At 39.7% G+C, this 16916-nt stretch overlaps 1 protein-coding gene and 1 pseudogene across 12 annotated transcripts in view; one reads left to right on the top strand and one right to left on the bottom strand.

The window, feature by feature from the left end:
• METTL24 (methyltransferase like 24) overlaps positions 1-16916 on the top strand; it is a 122727-nt gene that overhangs the window by 52573 nt on the left and 53238 nt on the right. Inside the window, exon 6 of one of the 12 annotated variants that reach the window (XM_087865387.1) lies at positions 6-5010. The exons of the other annotated variants lie outside the window; for them this stretch is intronic. The gene's annotated coding sequence lies outside the window, so the exon portion shown is untranslated. Of the gene's footprint in view, positions 1-5; positions 5011-16916 lie in introns of those variants that run through there. 12 annotated transcript variants of the gene reach the window in all.
• Positions 5609-6037, bottom strand: LOC148109255 (signal recognition particle 14 kDa protein pseudogene; annotated as a pseudogene).

The following is a 16916-nucleotide window of genomic DNA, read 5'->3' as shown; positions in this document are numbered from 1 at the left end:
TTCAGGGAAAATATATCAGATTTCCCCGGAAATTGATAACCGCACCTAATTCCACTCAAGAGTTTTTAATGAAAGCTTTGTGTGAAACTGAAGGACAATTGGTTCTTCAGACAGGGTTGTGGAGAATTGTTATTGTTTGCTGCCCTGGGGCACTGAACAGCTTTGCTGGCGATCGTGTAGAAAGTAAACACTCTGCTGTAGAGAAATTAAATAAGCTGCTGAGAATTAATACAGAGCAGAAGTGGAGCGCGGGGCCTCGGGCGGCGGGTCAGAGGACACGGTGACGCGGGACTCGCGCCTGCTCAGCCCGGGTGCGGGTCCTCCCTCCCCTTCTCCCCCTCCCCCGGGGACGCTGTCCCGGCCGGGGTGTCCGCGGGGACCCTCGCTGCGCGGGCGGGGCCGAGTCCCTGGGCCCGGAGTTGGCCAAGGATCACCAGACCTCAGGTCTGTTGTGGGGTCGGCGCTGCGCTGGAGAGAACGTGCGCTTTGAAACGGAGCTACAAAAAAATTCCCTTTTCTTTTACTTACCAAATTGGCAAATATAAACAAGATGTTGATACCGCCCTAGAGTGAAATGCTTCTTGGGAAGAATACTCATGCTTTGCTGGTGGGAATGGAAAATGATAGGCTCAGGAAGAAAATTTCACCGCATGTGTATATTATGTCATTTTTCATCCTTGGAAATTTTCTTCGCCTTAAATTCTTGTTTTGTTTGTTATTAGTTCTGCTGTGCCAGTTTTTTGTTTTGTTTTTGATAAATATTTATGGGAAATGTCATTTTAGAGTCATTTTCATTATTATTATTATTATTTTAAAATATAGTTTTAGTTTATGTCCTTTATGTTCTCCTTCTCTTACAATTTTCTCTTTTCGGTTTGTGTTTGGCATGGGGGGTACATCTTCCCTTTATACTTTTCTTTCAGTCAACTTCAAACTGATTCACCTTTCTTAGAATTATCTGGAGAAATAATACCCATGGACTCATGAGTAAACTGGCTTAGTTATGTTTTCTAATGCATATTAAAAATACCTAACAGGGGCGCCTGGATGGCACAGCGGTTAAGCGTCTGCCTTCGGCTCAGGGCGTGATCCTGGCGTTATGGGATCGAGCCCCACATCAGGCTCCTCTGCTATGAGCCTGCTTCTTCCTCTCCCACTCCCCCTGCGTGTGTTCCCTCTCTCGCTGGCTGTCTCTCTCTCTGTCAAATAAATAAATAAATAAAATCTTTAAAAAAAAAAAAACCTAACAAACACAAGATTTTGAAATGTTTAATTGTATGAACTAAATCATATTTCATGCCATTATGGCTCATATTTAATGTATATGTGAATCACCTGGGGAATCTAATTAAAATGTAGATGTTGATTCTGAAGTTCTGGGGTGGGACCCAAGACTCTACATTCCTAGCAAGCTCCCTGGTTCTGCTGAGGCTGCTGGTTGGGGAACTAACTATACCTTGAGTAGCAAGGCCTGTGCCATAGTCTGAGAAACACAGGAGCAAAGGATATTTACTAGTAATTTGTGTCCCCCCCCCAGAGGCCCAGCACTGGACCACTTTATGTTTTATTTTATTTTATTTTATTTTATTTTATTTTATTTTATTTTATTCCAGTAAGAGACAGAAAGCACAGGGGGAGGGGCAGAGGAAGAGGGGCCTAGAGAAACCCAAGCAGACTCCCTGCTGAGTGTAGAGCCTGCACGGGTCTCCATCCCAGGACACTGTGATCAGACCCCAGCAGAAACCAAGAGTACGCTGCTGAACCAACTGGGCCACCCAGGTGCCCCTGGTCCACCTTGTGTTCCGATGTCCTCCACCCTCAGCCCGAGTCCCTGCCAAGGGCGATGTGAGGCACAGCTGATATGCTACTCTCCAGGTCATTCTTCCATTCCTGTGCCGGCCTCTACCAGATTTCTGTTTCGAACTTGCTCATTTCTTGGAATAATTTTTTTTCTCAGGAGGGAAGCTCCTGTATAAAAATGTCTCCCAGTCGTCTCCCATACCAGTTCAAGGCCCAGACATGCCCGAGCCCCACGTGACTAATGGTTAACCCTCCAGCTAGATCCCTGCATCTCAGATGTATGTTCCTAGCTGACGTATAGATGGCTTAAGAGCAGGGACTTCATTGTGTGGGCTCCCATCCCAACTACCCAGGGAAGTGCTCAGGAAATACATAACATACTTGATCTGACTTTCTACCCAGTATCTTCCTAAATAAAACGTGCACGGTATCGAAGTCTGAATGCTCTATCTTTTCACAAAGCTCACCGCAGAATTCGTAAGCAGCAGCTGGAGTGTCCAGAGGCCTTAGCCACTGATGTTCAGAATATTTGGGTGGAAAACACCATGGCAACAAGATATGTTATGGTAAAGGTAGAAATCCAGGTGCTCTTTTAGGGCCCAGGGCAATCTTCCATTTAGACTTCTTTATATCACTTTTTCGAAGAGAGGTGTGTATCTTTCTGTGTATTTGAAGGCAACTTCGTCTTGCAGAAATGCTATTTAATCATGACAAGGCTGTGTTCCTGTGAAATAAGCCAGTAGCAATTTAGGAGTAATGAGTCAGCTACGCTCCTAAATTGCAATTTGAAATGCAGAGACATTTTTCTGTCTCCATCAGTTTGTAGTGGACCCAAAGGACAAACCATCTTGAGAACACAGGTCTAGAACTTTGGCACGCAACATGTAGAAAATGAGTTTTGGCATTTTACCCTTCTTCACTTATCTATAATGGTGAGATTTGCTGTGACGCAAATTTCTGGGCTCTTAGTGCTTTTTCAAACCATTCGGTATTTAGCTAGCAGCATGTAGATTACAAAGCCTGTTTGAAGAATGAGCTAGGTGCATCCGGATCTAGCGGTGATTTGTATTTTCCATGGCTGGAAGTTGTATGTGAACGGTGCTCGGGAATCCAGAGACCCACTCCCACCTGCACAACTGAGGGGCTCTCAGATTGCAGTGTTAGACTTGGTAACACCGGAAAACAAACCAAAAATAACAGTGCAAGCAAAGAATCCCATCACCTAGGGACCTTAATTAAAATTTCAAACCCAGAACCAACCTTAGAGATTCTCACTTAGCTGGTCTGGCATGGAGCCCAGGAAGCTGCATTTTTAACCGACCCACCCCAACTCGAACCCAGGTAATAGGAAGATCACCCTGTGAGGAGCCTCAGTGTGGAGAGAGGATTCTAGTGATTCAGCCTTCCATTTGCAAATCCCCCCTCTACTCCTATGCATAAAACCCTTTACACAAGAAGGGGGTTGAGAGCCGGTCCGCTTCCGCTTCCTTCTCTGTCTCTTCACCGGGTTCCTATGTCCTCTGTGCCTCAGTGTTCCCTGTGATAAGGTGTGGGATATGAACCCCTACCATTTGAGAAGGTTGTACGGGCAAATACATTCATGTTGGTGAGAGAACTGAATGAAGAATTTTAAGGAGAGCAGAATGATGAGGTTATATAAAACAAAGCATTCTGGTTGATTGTCGCTTCTTTGAGATTTCCAAAGGCGCCCAGAATTATTACAAAAGGGGGAGATTTCACTTATAGAGGAAATGAGCCTCCAGGGAGCTGGCAATTTGTTTTTCTTCCCTGCTGTGTACCACGGGTGGGTATATTTGTCTGAGGATTTTGTCATTTTGACAAAGTTTTGGGAAGGAGAGCCAAAGGAATCCTGAGAGAGCAGAGGGGCTATAAGCTTCAGGAGCCCGTAAAGGTTTCCCTCTGTGTGACTTCCTTTCCTATAGGAGGCCGCGTCTCCATAGAAGAATGTTATGTTCAGCGTTGCTCGGCCCACTTTCACTGGGTCGTGCTGCTCTGCCAGTTCCTCTATCTGTGTTAAAAATGCTTAATGCCGTTTGACAGTAAGAGGCCCCAGAACTTGCTATCCTATTAGTGAATCCTCTGAGGGAGTGTATTCCTGAGCAAAGCCTGTGAGGTCACACCCCGGCCTGCCAGCGCTGCCTCGGGAGCTCAGCCATGCTGGTGCTCGGAGGTACCATGCATAACCACCCAGCCATGAAACAAGGCTCCAGGTGCTTGGGGAAAAGCGGGCACAGTTTTCTTTGGAGGTAAAACCTGATTTATTTTCCAGCCCGTGAGGAAGGTTTCACTTGCCACTTTTTAGTTTAAAAACATAAGGACCTTACAAAAACACTAATTTCCTAGCGTGGAGTGGCATTCAACAGTTTCGCAATTAAAATGATAATGAAACATTTCTTGTAAGAACTTCTCTTTAAAATCAGCACGCCATTAGAAGGAATTATGTAAAGCAGCCTCTCTGTTCCAAGTTTTATTTTAAGATTTAATTTATTCCAGATTCTGCAGGAAAAAACCATCCATGTGACAAGCCTGCTAACAGATGTCAATTTAGTTTTATAGCACATGCCTGCACTTCAGAGTTAGAAAATGGAGATTATTCTTTTCGCCTGCTGTTTATTACATGACACAGCTTCATAACACTACGCCCTGGAGGACAGCTGATTAATAGCTTATGGGCAAGCAACTTATCACCTGCTTTCGTCTTCTGCAGTGTTGATTGTAAGCTTTATTTCACATTACCCTTTTGGATTGAAAGAGGTGCTGGAAAGAGCAAAGGTGACAAAAAATGGATTTTTCCCTTTTAATTTCATCTAGGTCAGAAGACAGATTATACTGTGATAAAGAGAAATAAGAGAAAAAATAAAAATTATTCAACCAGAAAGGACTAAATCTCTATTAAAATTTTTCTGTGGCATTGATGGATAAGACAAAGTAGTTCTGTATGGTAAATATTCTATCAGAACCAACCGTAACAAGAACTCTTCCCTTCTTCCTATTCACGGGGTCCATTTCTTATGTTCACATGGCATAGTAATTATTGGTTTATAGGTTGCTCTTCTGTTCGTATTCCCATCTATCAGTCCACTCCATTCATCCATCCATCCCTTCCTCCATTCATCTATCCATTCAATAAATATTTATTAAATATCTTCCATATGCAAATACCTGTGCTTAAATAATGAAGCTACAGGGGAAAAAGTCTCTCTCTCTTTTTAAAAAGATTTTATTTATTTATTTATTTGAGAGAGAGAGAAAGAGCGAAAGAGCACTTGTGCTCATAAGCACGCACATGCACGCAGCAGGCGAGGGGGTGGGGGAGGAGCAGAGGTGGGGGGAGAAGGAAAGGGAGAGAAGGAGAGAATCCCAAGCAGACTCTGCATGGAGTGTGGAGCCCTATGCAGGGCTGGATCCTATGACCATAGATCATGATCTGAGCCAAAACCAAGAGTCATCTGTTTGACTGAGCCACCCAGGTGCCCCAAGTCTCTTTTTAATTAGGAAATTTTAAAAAATGTGGTAAAATATACATAACATAAAATTTACCATCTTAACTTTGTGTGTGTGTGTATCTGTGTGTGTGTGTGTGTGTGTGTGTGTGTATAAATACAGGTTTAACGATCCATTGTTTTTCACACAGATGGCTACAGAGACTTTATAATCCCAGGACATACAACCATGCAACATAGACCGATCAGCCAATTCTAAAATAAACTTGGCTTTTTACAACTATCTTGTAAATACTACAACCTTTCTTCCATCCAAAATGACCCTCATCTCACATGAAAATTTATTATAGGGGAACCAGAAACCTAGCTTTGTGGCCAACAGTAAAAACCAAAAGAAAACTAGTAATTCGGTGGTTCGTTGCTGAAAGCAGGGTATCTGGTGCCCTTCCCTGTGCTGCTTTGCTCTTTCTACTCTTGCTCTTTTTGTCCCTCTTCTTCAGCCCATCCATGTTAGCTCTCAGTAGGTTTGAGTGAGCCATCTGAAACTTGTTCACTTCTTGGGAGCTCGCCACGGTGCTGATCTTATTCCCATCAGTGGTTCTGAACAGACACTTGTCTGAGGGTTCAAAGCCCTCTATATTACCTTTCCTTGGAACGGGCTTAGTTCGACCATCATACTTCTTTGGGGTGATGAACAGGTTGCTTGACAACAGACACTTCTGGGAGAGTCTGGTAAGCTCCATCAGGAATTGCTCTCTCTCCAGCAGCACCATTTCAGGGCTGCTAGCTCCCCTGCCCAGCTTAACTATTTTTAAGTGTATAGTAATGCTAAGTACAGATCTCCCTCAACTTAAGATGGGCATATGTCCCAATAAACCCATTGTAAACTGAAACTATCATATGCTGAACGTGCATTTAACACACCTAACCCACTGGACGTCATAGCTTAGCCTAGCCCACCTTAAATGTGCTCAGAACACTTAATTGACCTACAGTTGGGCAGGGGGCGCCTGGGTGGCACAGCGGTTAAAGCGTCTGCCTTCGGCTCAGGGCATGATCCCGGCGTTACGGGATCGAGCCCCACATCAGGCTCTTCCGCTATGAGCCTGCTTCTTTCTCTCCCGCTCCCCCTGCTTGTGTTCCTTCTCTTGCTGGCTGTCTCTATCTCTGTCGAATAAATAAATAAAATCTTTAAAAAAAAAAACAAACCTACAGTTGGGCAAAATCATCTAACACAAAACCTATTTTATAATAAAGTGTTGAATATGACATGTAATTTATGGAATACTGTACTGAAAGTGAAAAACAGAGTAGTTGTATGGGTACAGAATGTTTGTAAGTATATGGGTTGTTGACCCTTGTGATCACGTGGCTGCCTGGGAGCTGGACAGAGGATCATACAACATATCACTAGTCTGGGAAAAGATCAAAAGTATAATATGAAGTATGGTTTCTACTGAATACATATTGCTTTTGCACTATTGTAAAATTGAAAAATTGTCAAGTTGAACCATTATAAGTTGGGAACCATCTGTATATCCACATTGTTGTGCATCCAACCTCTAGAACATTTTCATCTTGCAAAACTGAAAGTCTCTTCCCATTAAACACTAATTCCCCCCTCTTGTAGCTCTTGGCAACCATCATTCTATTTTCTGTTTCAATGATTTTGATTATTCTAGGTGCCTCACATAAGTGAAAGCATACAGTAGTTGTCTTTTTTTGACTCGCTTATTGCACTCAGCATAATGTCCTCAAGGTTCATCCATGTTATAGCATGTGACAGGTTTTCCTTGCTTTTTAAGGCTGAATAATATTCTCTTGTGTGTATATATACCACATTTTGTTTATCTGTCAGTGGACCATGGGGTTGTTTTTGCCTCTGGCCTATTATGAGTAATGCTGCAAGAAGTATGGGTATTCAAGTATCTTTTTAAGACCTTGCTTTCAGTTCTTTTGGATACATACCCAGAAATGGAATTTCTGCATCCTATGGGAATCTATTTTTAAATTTTTTGAGAAACTGCTTACAGTTTTTCATAGTAGCTGTACCACTCTACATTCCCATAACCAAGCCTCTTAAGATTTAACATGTAGCTAAAAAACCTGTGATCCTGTAATGAGCGCTACAAAGAAGTATGATGTGCTATGGGAGTATTTCACAGAGAAATCCAATTAATATGCCGTTTATTTTTGTATTTCTGATGCCTAGTCCAGAGTGGAGACTTGATAACGGTGGGTGGGTAAATGCACCATTCAGACCCTTGGTGATCGGACCCCTTTCCTTTGTTTCTTTCCTGATGTTCAGCTACTCTGTGTTCTGAGGAATGGCACTGGAAGGCAGTGAGAGAATTGAATAGATTGCTAGATTTTCCTTGTTTGCCTCTATTGATCTCCAGCGAGAGTAGGGAAAGTATTTTCCAGTAGTGTTTTCTTATTCTGTATCTCATCTAATATTCAAAGTTGTTGAGATGCTTCCACCAGATATGTTCCTGCCTTTTCTTTGGGGGAGAAAAGAGAAAGCTGCCTACAGATGTAAGATGAAAGTGTAGTGGAGTTAGGGAGTGGTGGGGTATTCAGGGAGAAAATGTTCTTTCTATTCTTAGAACACTGCTTCTAGTCCCTAAAGAATTTTATTCTATAAAGATAGCAAAAGGGCCTCTTGCTCGTTTTCTCATTTGGCTTAAATCAGTAGCATTTTGCTCAATTCCATGCTATTTATAGATATCTTAAATTGCAATTTAATTCCTGAGATTTTTAAAGGGAATTTGAGATATTAAAAATGTATAAGCATTATATTTGGAGATTTTCAACTTCTTGCTTTTGGTTTTATAAAAGGAATTTGTTTATCTGACCCCCAAACCAATGAAAGACATAGTTATTATTCTACCCAGTTTTTTATTTTGCTGAAGATTGAGGCAAAAAAAGAGTCTGGCCACAAAAATATTTGGCACAGCTCTTTCCTTGGAAAGCTGTGTTGGTTTTGCTGTTTGCCACGGCATTATTATGTTGATAAACTGCCGAGATCCAGTTATCTGTCTGAAATGAGTCCTGAGGGTTTCTCACAGTTGCTCTGCTCATGGTACTAGCACAGGAAAACAATATTGGTGACATTTTCAGAATGCTGTTTTGGGGGCAGGGGGCAGGTGTTGGGCCGTGTTGTCCAGTGGAAGGGTCACTGGCTCTCAGCCAAAAAGACCCCGGCACCAGCTCTGTCTCCTGTTAGTTGTGTGAATTGCACAGGTGAATTAAGCCTTCTGAGCCATGTTTTATTTTTCTGTAAAATGGGGATGATAATACCTTCTGTACAAGACCATTGGGATTAAAGCCTGTGAAGAACCAAGCACAGTGCCTGGTCAGTTGTTCTCCAGATGGGAGCTGTTTTTTAAATAGTTACTGAGTTGGACTGATATGAATTGTTTGAGGCAGTATTCAAATACCTGGAATAGAGTATTATGGTATGGACCATTTGGTATATTTTATTATTCTTCTGCTTTCTTAATAATAGTGGGGGAATCTCCAATAGGTCAGCCATTGACTCCAGAAAATGTTAAAGAGAATCAGTATTCTGGAATGGATTTTGGAAGTGCTTAGAACACAGCAGTATAAATCTGATGTCCAGACACCACTACAATGTCTTTAGGATCGATCTTTCTGCAGTGGTAGTCATAAATATAATTGGTGTGTACTTCAAATAGTCCACCTGTTTCATGATCTTGGTAAAAATCTTGCAGTTCAGTCATCTTCCCCATGTCCATCTCTTGGGCATAGTACTTAAAGTCCCACAGGCTTATTGAGTATATTGTTGGGAAATCATTTGGGTGGTGAGTACTGATGTCTTTGAAAGTATTTTGTGTAGCAATGATTCTTTAATGCTTTCATTACATTTGCCTTATGACATTGTATTTTCTCTAAGTTGACCTCTCTGTCTCTGAAACCCCGTTAGATCATTTTGTCTTTTTGGAGACATATCAAGTGTAATACCAACAGTCGGCTGAGCTAGGTGCCCAGGAATATTCTGGATAAGTACATTTTCTCACTAAAGGAAAGAGGTGTTGTTGCTCACCTCTGTCTTTGTTGTTTCCCTCCTGTGCTTGCTGCTCTGCTCACTGTAAACACCTCAGCTAGTGAGCAAGGTCTCAGTGCAAGTTTTCCAACTTCTTCCTTATCTACCACTTTCCTACAGGTATTCTGTGCTCTAACCTAAACAGACAATTTTACTTCCAAGTTGCCTAAAATTTCTCATCCCATGGAGCTTCCATCACAGTTCCTTTTATCACTATTATTCTCTCTATTTCTGAGCAAATCAAAATCTCACCTGTCTTTCAAGTCCTAGTCTAAGTGCTGTCTCATCCACAAAGCTGTTCTTAAAACCATTTAATATTTTTAAATTATATAAATGATATTTCTTCGCCATAGAATATTTAGATAATAGAGAATGTAGGAGGTAAAAGGATGACAATTAAAGTCACATGTAATTCTACATAAAGATAACTACTATAAATATATGTAGTCTTTCCTTTCAGACTTTTCCTCACTATGGCAAATATATTTTCACAAAATTAAAATGGGATCATTCTGTGTATGCCATTTTATTATTTCCCTTTTGTTATTTTTATTTTTTTTAGAGCAGTTTTAGGTTCACGGCAGAATTGAGGTGAAGGTACAGAGATTTCCCATATACCCCTGCCCCCCATATGCAAAGCCTCTCCCATTATCAACATCCCCCACAGAGTGGTACAGTTGTTATATTACCGAAGAACGTACGCTGACACACTGTAATCACCCAATGTCCATAGTTTATGTTATAGATCACTCTTGGTGTTGTACATTCTGTGGGTTTGGACAAATGTATAATAGCACGTATCCATCATCATGGTATCAAGCAGAGCATTTTCATTGCCCTAAAAATCCTCTGTCTCTGCCTATTCACCTCCTCCTCCCGCCGCCCAAACTGCTGGCAACCGTTGATCCTTTTACTCCATAGTTTTTCCCTTTCTAGGTTGTCATATAGTTTGAATGATAAAGTATGTAGTCTTTTCAGTTTCACTTCTTTCACTACGAATATGCATTGGTTTCCTCTATGTCTTTTCATGGCTTGGTCGCTCATTTCTTTTTAGCCTTGACTAATATTCCATTATCTGGATGACCACAGTGTATGTATTCATCTACTGAAGGACATCTTGGTTGCTTCCCAGTTTTGACAATTATGAATACACCTGCTGTAAATATCCGCAGGCAGGTTTTTGTGTGAACATGTTTTCGATACCTTTGGATCGTATGGCGAGAGTCTGTTTAGTTTCATAAGAAACTACCAAATTGTCTTCCAAAGTAGCTGTACCATACATTATGCATTCCTGCCAGCGGTGGATGAGAGCTCCTCATCCTTACCAGCACTCGCTGTTGGCAGTGTTCCAGACTTTGGTCTGTCTCATAGTTGTTTTAATTTGCATTTCTCTGATGACATATGATGCGGAGCATCTTTTCACTTGCTTGTTTCCCATCTTCTTTGGCAAGTTGTCTGTTAAGATCTTGGGCTCATTGTTGGTTTTCTTTTTATCATTGAATTTCAAGAGTTCCTTGTATATTTTGGATAACAGTCCTTTACTAGGTGTGTCCTTTAGCAAATGTTTTTTTCCTAGTCTGTGGCTTATCTTTTCATTCTCTTGACATTTTCTTCCACAGAACAGAGATTTTTTAATTTCAGTGAAGTCCAGCTTATCAGTTCTTTCTTTCATGGGTTGTGCCTCTGGTGTTGTATCCAAAACGTAATTGTTAAACCCAAGGTCATCTAGATTTTCTCCTATGTTATCTTCTAGGAGTTTTGTAGTTTTGTGTTTTACATTTAGGTCTGTCATCCATTTTGAATTAATTCTTGTGAAGGGTGTAAAGTCTCTGTTTTATACTTTTTTTTTTTTTGGCATGTGGATATCCAGTTGTTTCAGCACCATTTGCTGAAAGATTGTGCTTTCCTCCAATGCTGTCCTTTGCTCCTTTGCCAAAAATCAGTTGACTTTATTTTTATGTGAGTCTATTTCTAGGCTCTCTATTTTGTTCCATTGATCTATTTGTCTATACTTTTGCCAGTACTAAGCTATCTTGATAAGTATTGAAGATGGATACTGTCGGTCCTCCAGCTGTGTTCTTCTTCTTCAATATTGCGTTGACTAGTCTGGGTCTTTTGCCTTTCCATATACACTTCAGAATAAATTTGTTGATATCCACAAAATAACTTGATGGAATTTGGGATTGGGATTGTGTTAACTCTATATCAAATTAGGAACAACTGCCTTCTTGACAGTTTTGAGTCCTCCTAATCACAAGCATGGAATATCTTTCTTTCCATTTATTTAGTTTTTCTTTTATTTTGTTCATCGGAGTTTTATGATTTTCCTCATGCAGATCTTGTACATATTTTGTTGGGCTTATACTTAAGTATTTATTCTGCTTCTATCCTCTGGAAGAGATTGTCAAGAATTGGTATAATTTTTTCCTTAATTGATTGGTGAAATTAATTGGTGAACTCATCTGGGCCTGATGTCTTCTGTTCTGGAAGTTTACTAATTGTTGATTCAATTTCTTTAATAGATACAGGTCTATTCAGATAGTCTATTTCTGCTTGTGTGAATTTGGCAGATTGTGTCTTTCAAAAAACTGGTCCATTTCGTCTAGGTTTTCAAATTTGTGGGCATAGAGTTGTTCATAGAATTCCTTTATTATGCTTTTGATGTCCATAGAATTTGTAGCAATGTCCCCTCTTTTATTTCTGATATTAGTAATTTGTGTCCTCTTTCTTTTTTGCTTAGTTAGCCTGACTAGAGGTTTATTGATTTTATAGATCTTTTCAAAGAACCAGCTTTTGGTTTCACTGATTTTCTCTATTGATTTCCTGTTTTCAATTTTGTTGATTTCTGTTCTAATTCTTATTATTTCTTTAATTCTGCTTACTTTGGATTTAATTAGCTCTTTTACAGTTTCTTGAAATGCAAACTTAGATTATTGATATTAGATCTTTCTTCTTTTATATAGGCATTCAATTATATAAATTTCACTTTAAGCACTACCTTCACTGCATTCCACAAATTTTTTATTTTTTCCTTCTTTTTCTGCATTCCATAAATTGTGATTGTTTTCATTTTCATTTAGTTCAAAATGTTAAAAAATTTCTCTTGAGATTTCTTTCTTGATTCCTGTATTATTGGAAGTTTGCTTAATAATCTCCAAGTATCTGGCGATTTTCCAACTATCATTCCATTATTGATTTCTAGTTTAATTCCATTGTGGTCTGAGAGTAGGCATTGTGTGATTTCTATTCTTTTAAATTTGTTAAGGTGTGTTTTTTGGTCCAGAATGTGATCTCTCTTGGTAAATGCTCACTGTGAGCTTGAGAAGAATGTGTAATCTGTTGTTGGACGAAGTGATCTGTAGATGTCAATCATATATGGTTGATTGATGGTGTTGTGGAGTTCAACTATGCTCTTACTGATTTTCTGCCTGCTGGAGCTCCCATTTCTGATAGAGAGGTATTAACATCTCCAACTATGATAATGGAATCACCTATTTCTCTTTGTAATTCTATTCATTTTTGCCACACATAGTTTGACGCTCTGTTTTTAGGCACATTCATGTTAAGATTGTTAGTCTTCTTGGAGAATTGACCCCTTTATCATTATGTAATGCCCTTCTTTATCCCCACTAACTTTCCTTGCTTTAAAGTCTGCTCTGTCGGAAATTAATATAGCTATTCTCACTTTCTTTTGATTAGTATTAGCATAGTATATTTTTCTCTGTCCATTTACTTTTCATCTATATGTGTCTTTATATTTAAAGTGGGTTTCTTATAGATAGTATATAGTTGGGGTTGTTTTCTGATCCATTCTGATGGTCTCTGTCTTCTAACTGTTACATTTAGAGCATTGAGATTCAGAGCAATTATGAAAGAGTTGGATTAATATATACCATATTCATTACCGTTTTCTATTTCTTGTCTTGTTTCTGTTTTTGTCTTCCACTTTTTCCTGCTTTTTGTGGTTTTAATTGAACAAAAATGATTTTTTAGCATATCATTTTATAGTTCTTTTTAACTTTTTTTCAGTGAGTGGTTGCCCTAGAGTTTGCATTACACATTTATAGCTAATCCAAGTTGACTTTCCAATAATACTATACCACTTCCTGGGTAGTGTGAGTACCTTAAAATAACAAATAATCTTGATTTCTCCCTCCAAACCTTTGTAGCATTGCTGTCATTCATTCTACTTACATATAAGCATATGATATATACATATGCATACACAATAAAGTACCTTGTTGGTATTGCTATTTTGAACAAACTGTTATCTGTTAGGTCAATTAAGAAATAGAAAAATATGGTTTTATTTTACCTTCTCTTATTCCTTCTTCAAAGCTCTTTCTTATTTTATGTAGATCCCAGTTTATGACCTGTATCATTTTTCTTCTCTCTAAAGAACTTTTAACGTTTCTTGCAAGGCAGATCTACTAGCAACAAAATCTTTCAATTTTTGTTCGTCCAAGGAAGTTTTATTTCTCCTCATTATTAAAGGATAATTTTTCAGGGTACAGAATTCAGGTCAGTGGTTCTCTCAGTGCTTTAAATATTTTATTCCTCTCTCTCTTTTTTTAATTTGGAAAAAATTTTAATTTGAGTATAGTTGGCACACAATGTTACATTAGTTTCAGATGTACAATATAGTGATTCAGTAGCTCTATTTGTTATGCCACGCCCACCACAAGTGTAGCTGCCATCTGTCACCATACAGCACGATTACAATATCATTGACTATATTCCCTGTGCTGTACCTTCCATCCATGGGAAATATCCATTCCATAGCTGGAAGCCTACGTCTCTCACTTCCCTTCACCCATTTTGCCCAGCTTTTCTATCCTCTCCCCTCTGGCAGTTGTCAGTTTGTTTTCTGTATTTATGGGTCTGTTTTTGCTTTTTGATTGTTTATTCATTTGTTTTGTTTTTTAGATTTAGATTTTTTATCTTAGATTTTTTAAGTTTAGATTTTGTTTTGTAGATCATATGGTATTTCTCTTTCTATTTCTCTGTCTGACTTATTTCACTTAGCATAATACCCTTCAGGTCCATCCAGGTTGTCACAAATGGCTAGATCTCATCCTTTTTTATGATTAATATTCCTGTGTGTGTGTGTGTGTGTGTGTGTGCGTGTGCGCATATGCACACCACATTTTTTTAATCCATTCATGTATGGATGGACATTAAGGTTGCTACCGTAATTTGGCTATTGTAAATGATGGTGCCATAAATGTAGGGGGTGCATGTATATTTTCAAGTTAGTATTTTTGTTTTCTTTGGGTAAATACTCAGTATACTCCAGTCTCTTCTTGCTTGCATATTTTCTGAAGAGAACTAGGGTGTAATTCTTTTCTTTTTTCCTCTACAGGTAAGGTTTTTATTTTTTCCTTTGATTTCTTCCAGGATTTTTTCTGCATCTTTAATTCTCTATAGTTTGAAAATGATATGCCTAGGTGAAGGTTTTTGTTATTTATTTTGCTTGGTAATCTCTGAGCTTCCTGGATCTGTGGTTTGATGTCTCATTTTAATTTGGGAATTCTCAGTCATTATTATTTCAAATATTTCTTCTGTTCCTTTCTCTCTTTGTTCTTCTGGTTTCCCATTATGTGTATGTTATACTTTGTGTGGTTGTCCCACAGTTCTTGGATGTTCTATTCTGATTTTCTTTTTTCAGTCTTTGTTCTCTTTGCTTTTCAGTTTTGGAAGTTTCTATTGATACATCCTTTTTTTTTTTTTTAAGATTTTTAGCATATCGTTTTATTTTTTTTATTTATTTGACAGAGAGAGAGCGCGAGCACAAGCAGGAGGAGCAGCCGGCAGAAGGAGAAGCAGGCTCCTCACTCAGCAAGGAGCCAGATGCAGGACTCGATCCCAGGACTCTGGGATCGTGACCTGAGCTAAAGGCAGCTGCTTAACAAATGGAGCCACCCAGGCACCCCCTATTGATACATTCTTAAGCCTAGAGATTCTTCTCTAGGTTGAGTTCAGTCCACTTGTAAGCCCATCAAGGGTTAGGGCTAGGGTTTCAGTGTTTTTGATCCCAAGTATTTCTTTTTGATTCTTCCTTAGGATCTCCATCTTACATCACCCATCTGTGCTTGGATGCTGTCCACTTATTCATGAGAGCCCTTAGCATATTAATCATAGTTGTTTTAAATTCCCAGTCTGATAATTCGAACATTCTTGCCATGTCTGTTTCTGGTCTGTCTCTTCAAGTTGTGTTTTTTGCCTTTTAGAATGCCTTGCAGTTTTTCTTGATAGCCAGACCTGATGTGTTGCATAAAAGGAGCTGCTATAAATAGGCCTTTGAGATGCGATGGTCAGGTGTAGGGAGAGGGGAGGGGCTCTACAGTCCCGTGATCAGGTCTCAGTCTTACAGTAAGCATATGCTTCAGAACTGTGAACTTCTCAAGAGCTTCTCATTCGTTTTCTCTTACCTTAGGTGGGACAGGATGGCTATAGAGTGGGCTGAAATTGGGTATTTCCCCATCTCAGTTTTGTTAGGCTCTAAGAATACGACAGCAGGTTAAGTTCAGGTTAGTCAGTTTCTCCTGAGGGCAGCCTTGTTAGGAAAAACAGAATGCTCTGGCATATTTAAAAATGATTTCCCTTGCCAGAAGCCTGAGGGGATTTTTCTCTGATGTTTACTGTGGGAATATGGTCAAACTCCTGAGAGTAAATCTCACAATACTGTGGGGACCCTCCTGACTGGGTCTCCTTGGAGTTTTTAACTCGGACTTGTCCACACTGAGCCTCCAACAATTTGTCAATTGCCGTTCGGGTTTTCCAGCCTTGGCACCAGCTCCTGCTGAGACTGTGCTCGGGGAGCCAAGCCTCCCGGTGTTCTCTCTGTACTTCTTGTTCTCTAATCTCGGGGGCTGCAGTTTGCTCTGCATCCTCCTCCCTCACAGATCCCAGAGGTGTTGAGTTTTCAGTCTGTTCAGCTTTTTACTTGTTGCTGGGATGGAGTAGCCACTTCCAACTTCCTACATGAGGAGCTGGAAACCAGACGTTCATCTGCCTTTGTTTTTTACTTCACAGAATATCTTGAACATTTTCACATACTATTAGACATTTCTCTAGATATATCGCAGCATTGTTTGTAATGGCAAAATTCTGGAAACAGTGTAATTGTCCTTTAATAAGGGACTGAAAAAGTGAAATATATTTAAAACCCATACAATTGCACTCTGTGACTGGTAAAGAACATGCTATATAGATCTGTATTTCACCGATACGGAAAGATCTCAAGATAACTCGGAGATTCTGGGGTGGAGAAAGACATTTCACTCCCTGTCCTTTTGAAGAATTAGAACATTTTTTTTAAAGATTTTATTTATTTATTTGACAGAGAGAGACAGCCAGCGAGAGAGGGAACACAAGCAGGGGGAGTGGGAGAGGAAGAAGCAGGCTCCCAGCGGAGGAGCCTGATGTGGGGCTCGATTCCAGAACTCTGGGATCACGCCCTGAGCCAAAGGCAGACCCCCAACGACTGTGCCACCCAGGCGCCCCTAGAACATTTTTTTTTAAATCATGTGTCTTTTATACTTTTCCCATAACACTTTATGAAATACCTACCTGCAATGTAATTT

This window comes from Ursus americanus, chromosome 11 (assembly GCF_024610735.1).
Source record: "Ursus americanus isolate L20-20 chromosome 11, mUrsAme1.1.p, whole genome shotgun sequence".
In the NCBI taxonomy this organism is placed as follows: domain Eukaryota; kingdom Metazoa; phylum Chordata; class Mammalia; order Carnivora; family Ursidae; genus Ursus; species Ursus americanus.
The sequence above is the reverse complement of the archived record's forward strand: the minus strand, read 5'-3'. Positions and strand labels throughout refer to the sequence as shown.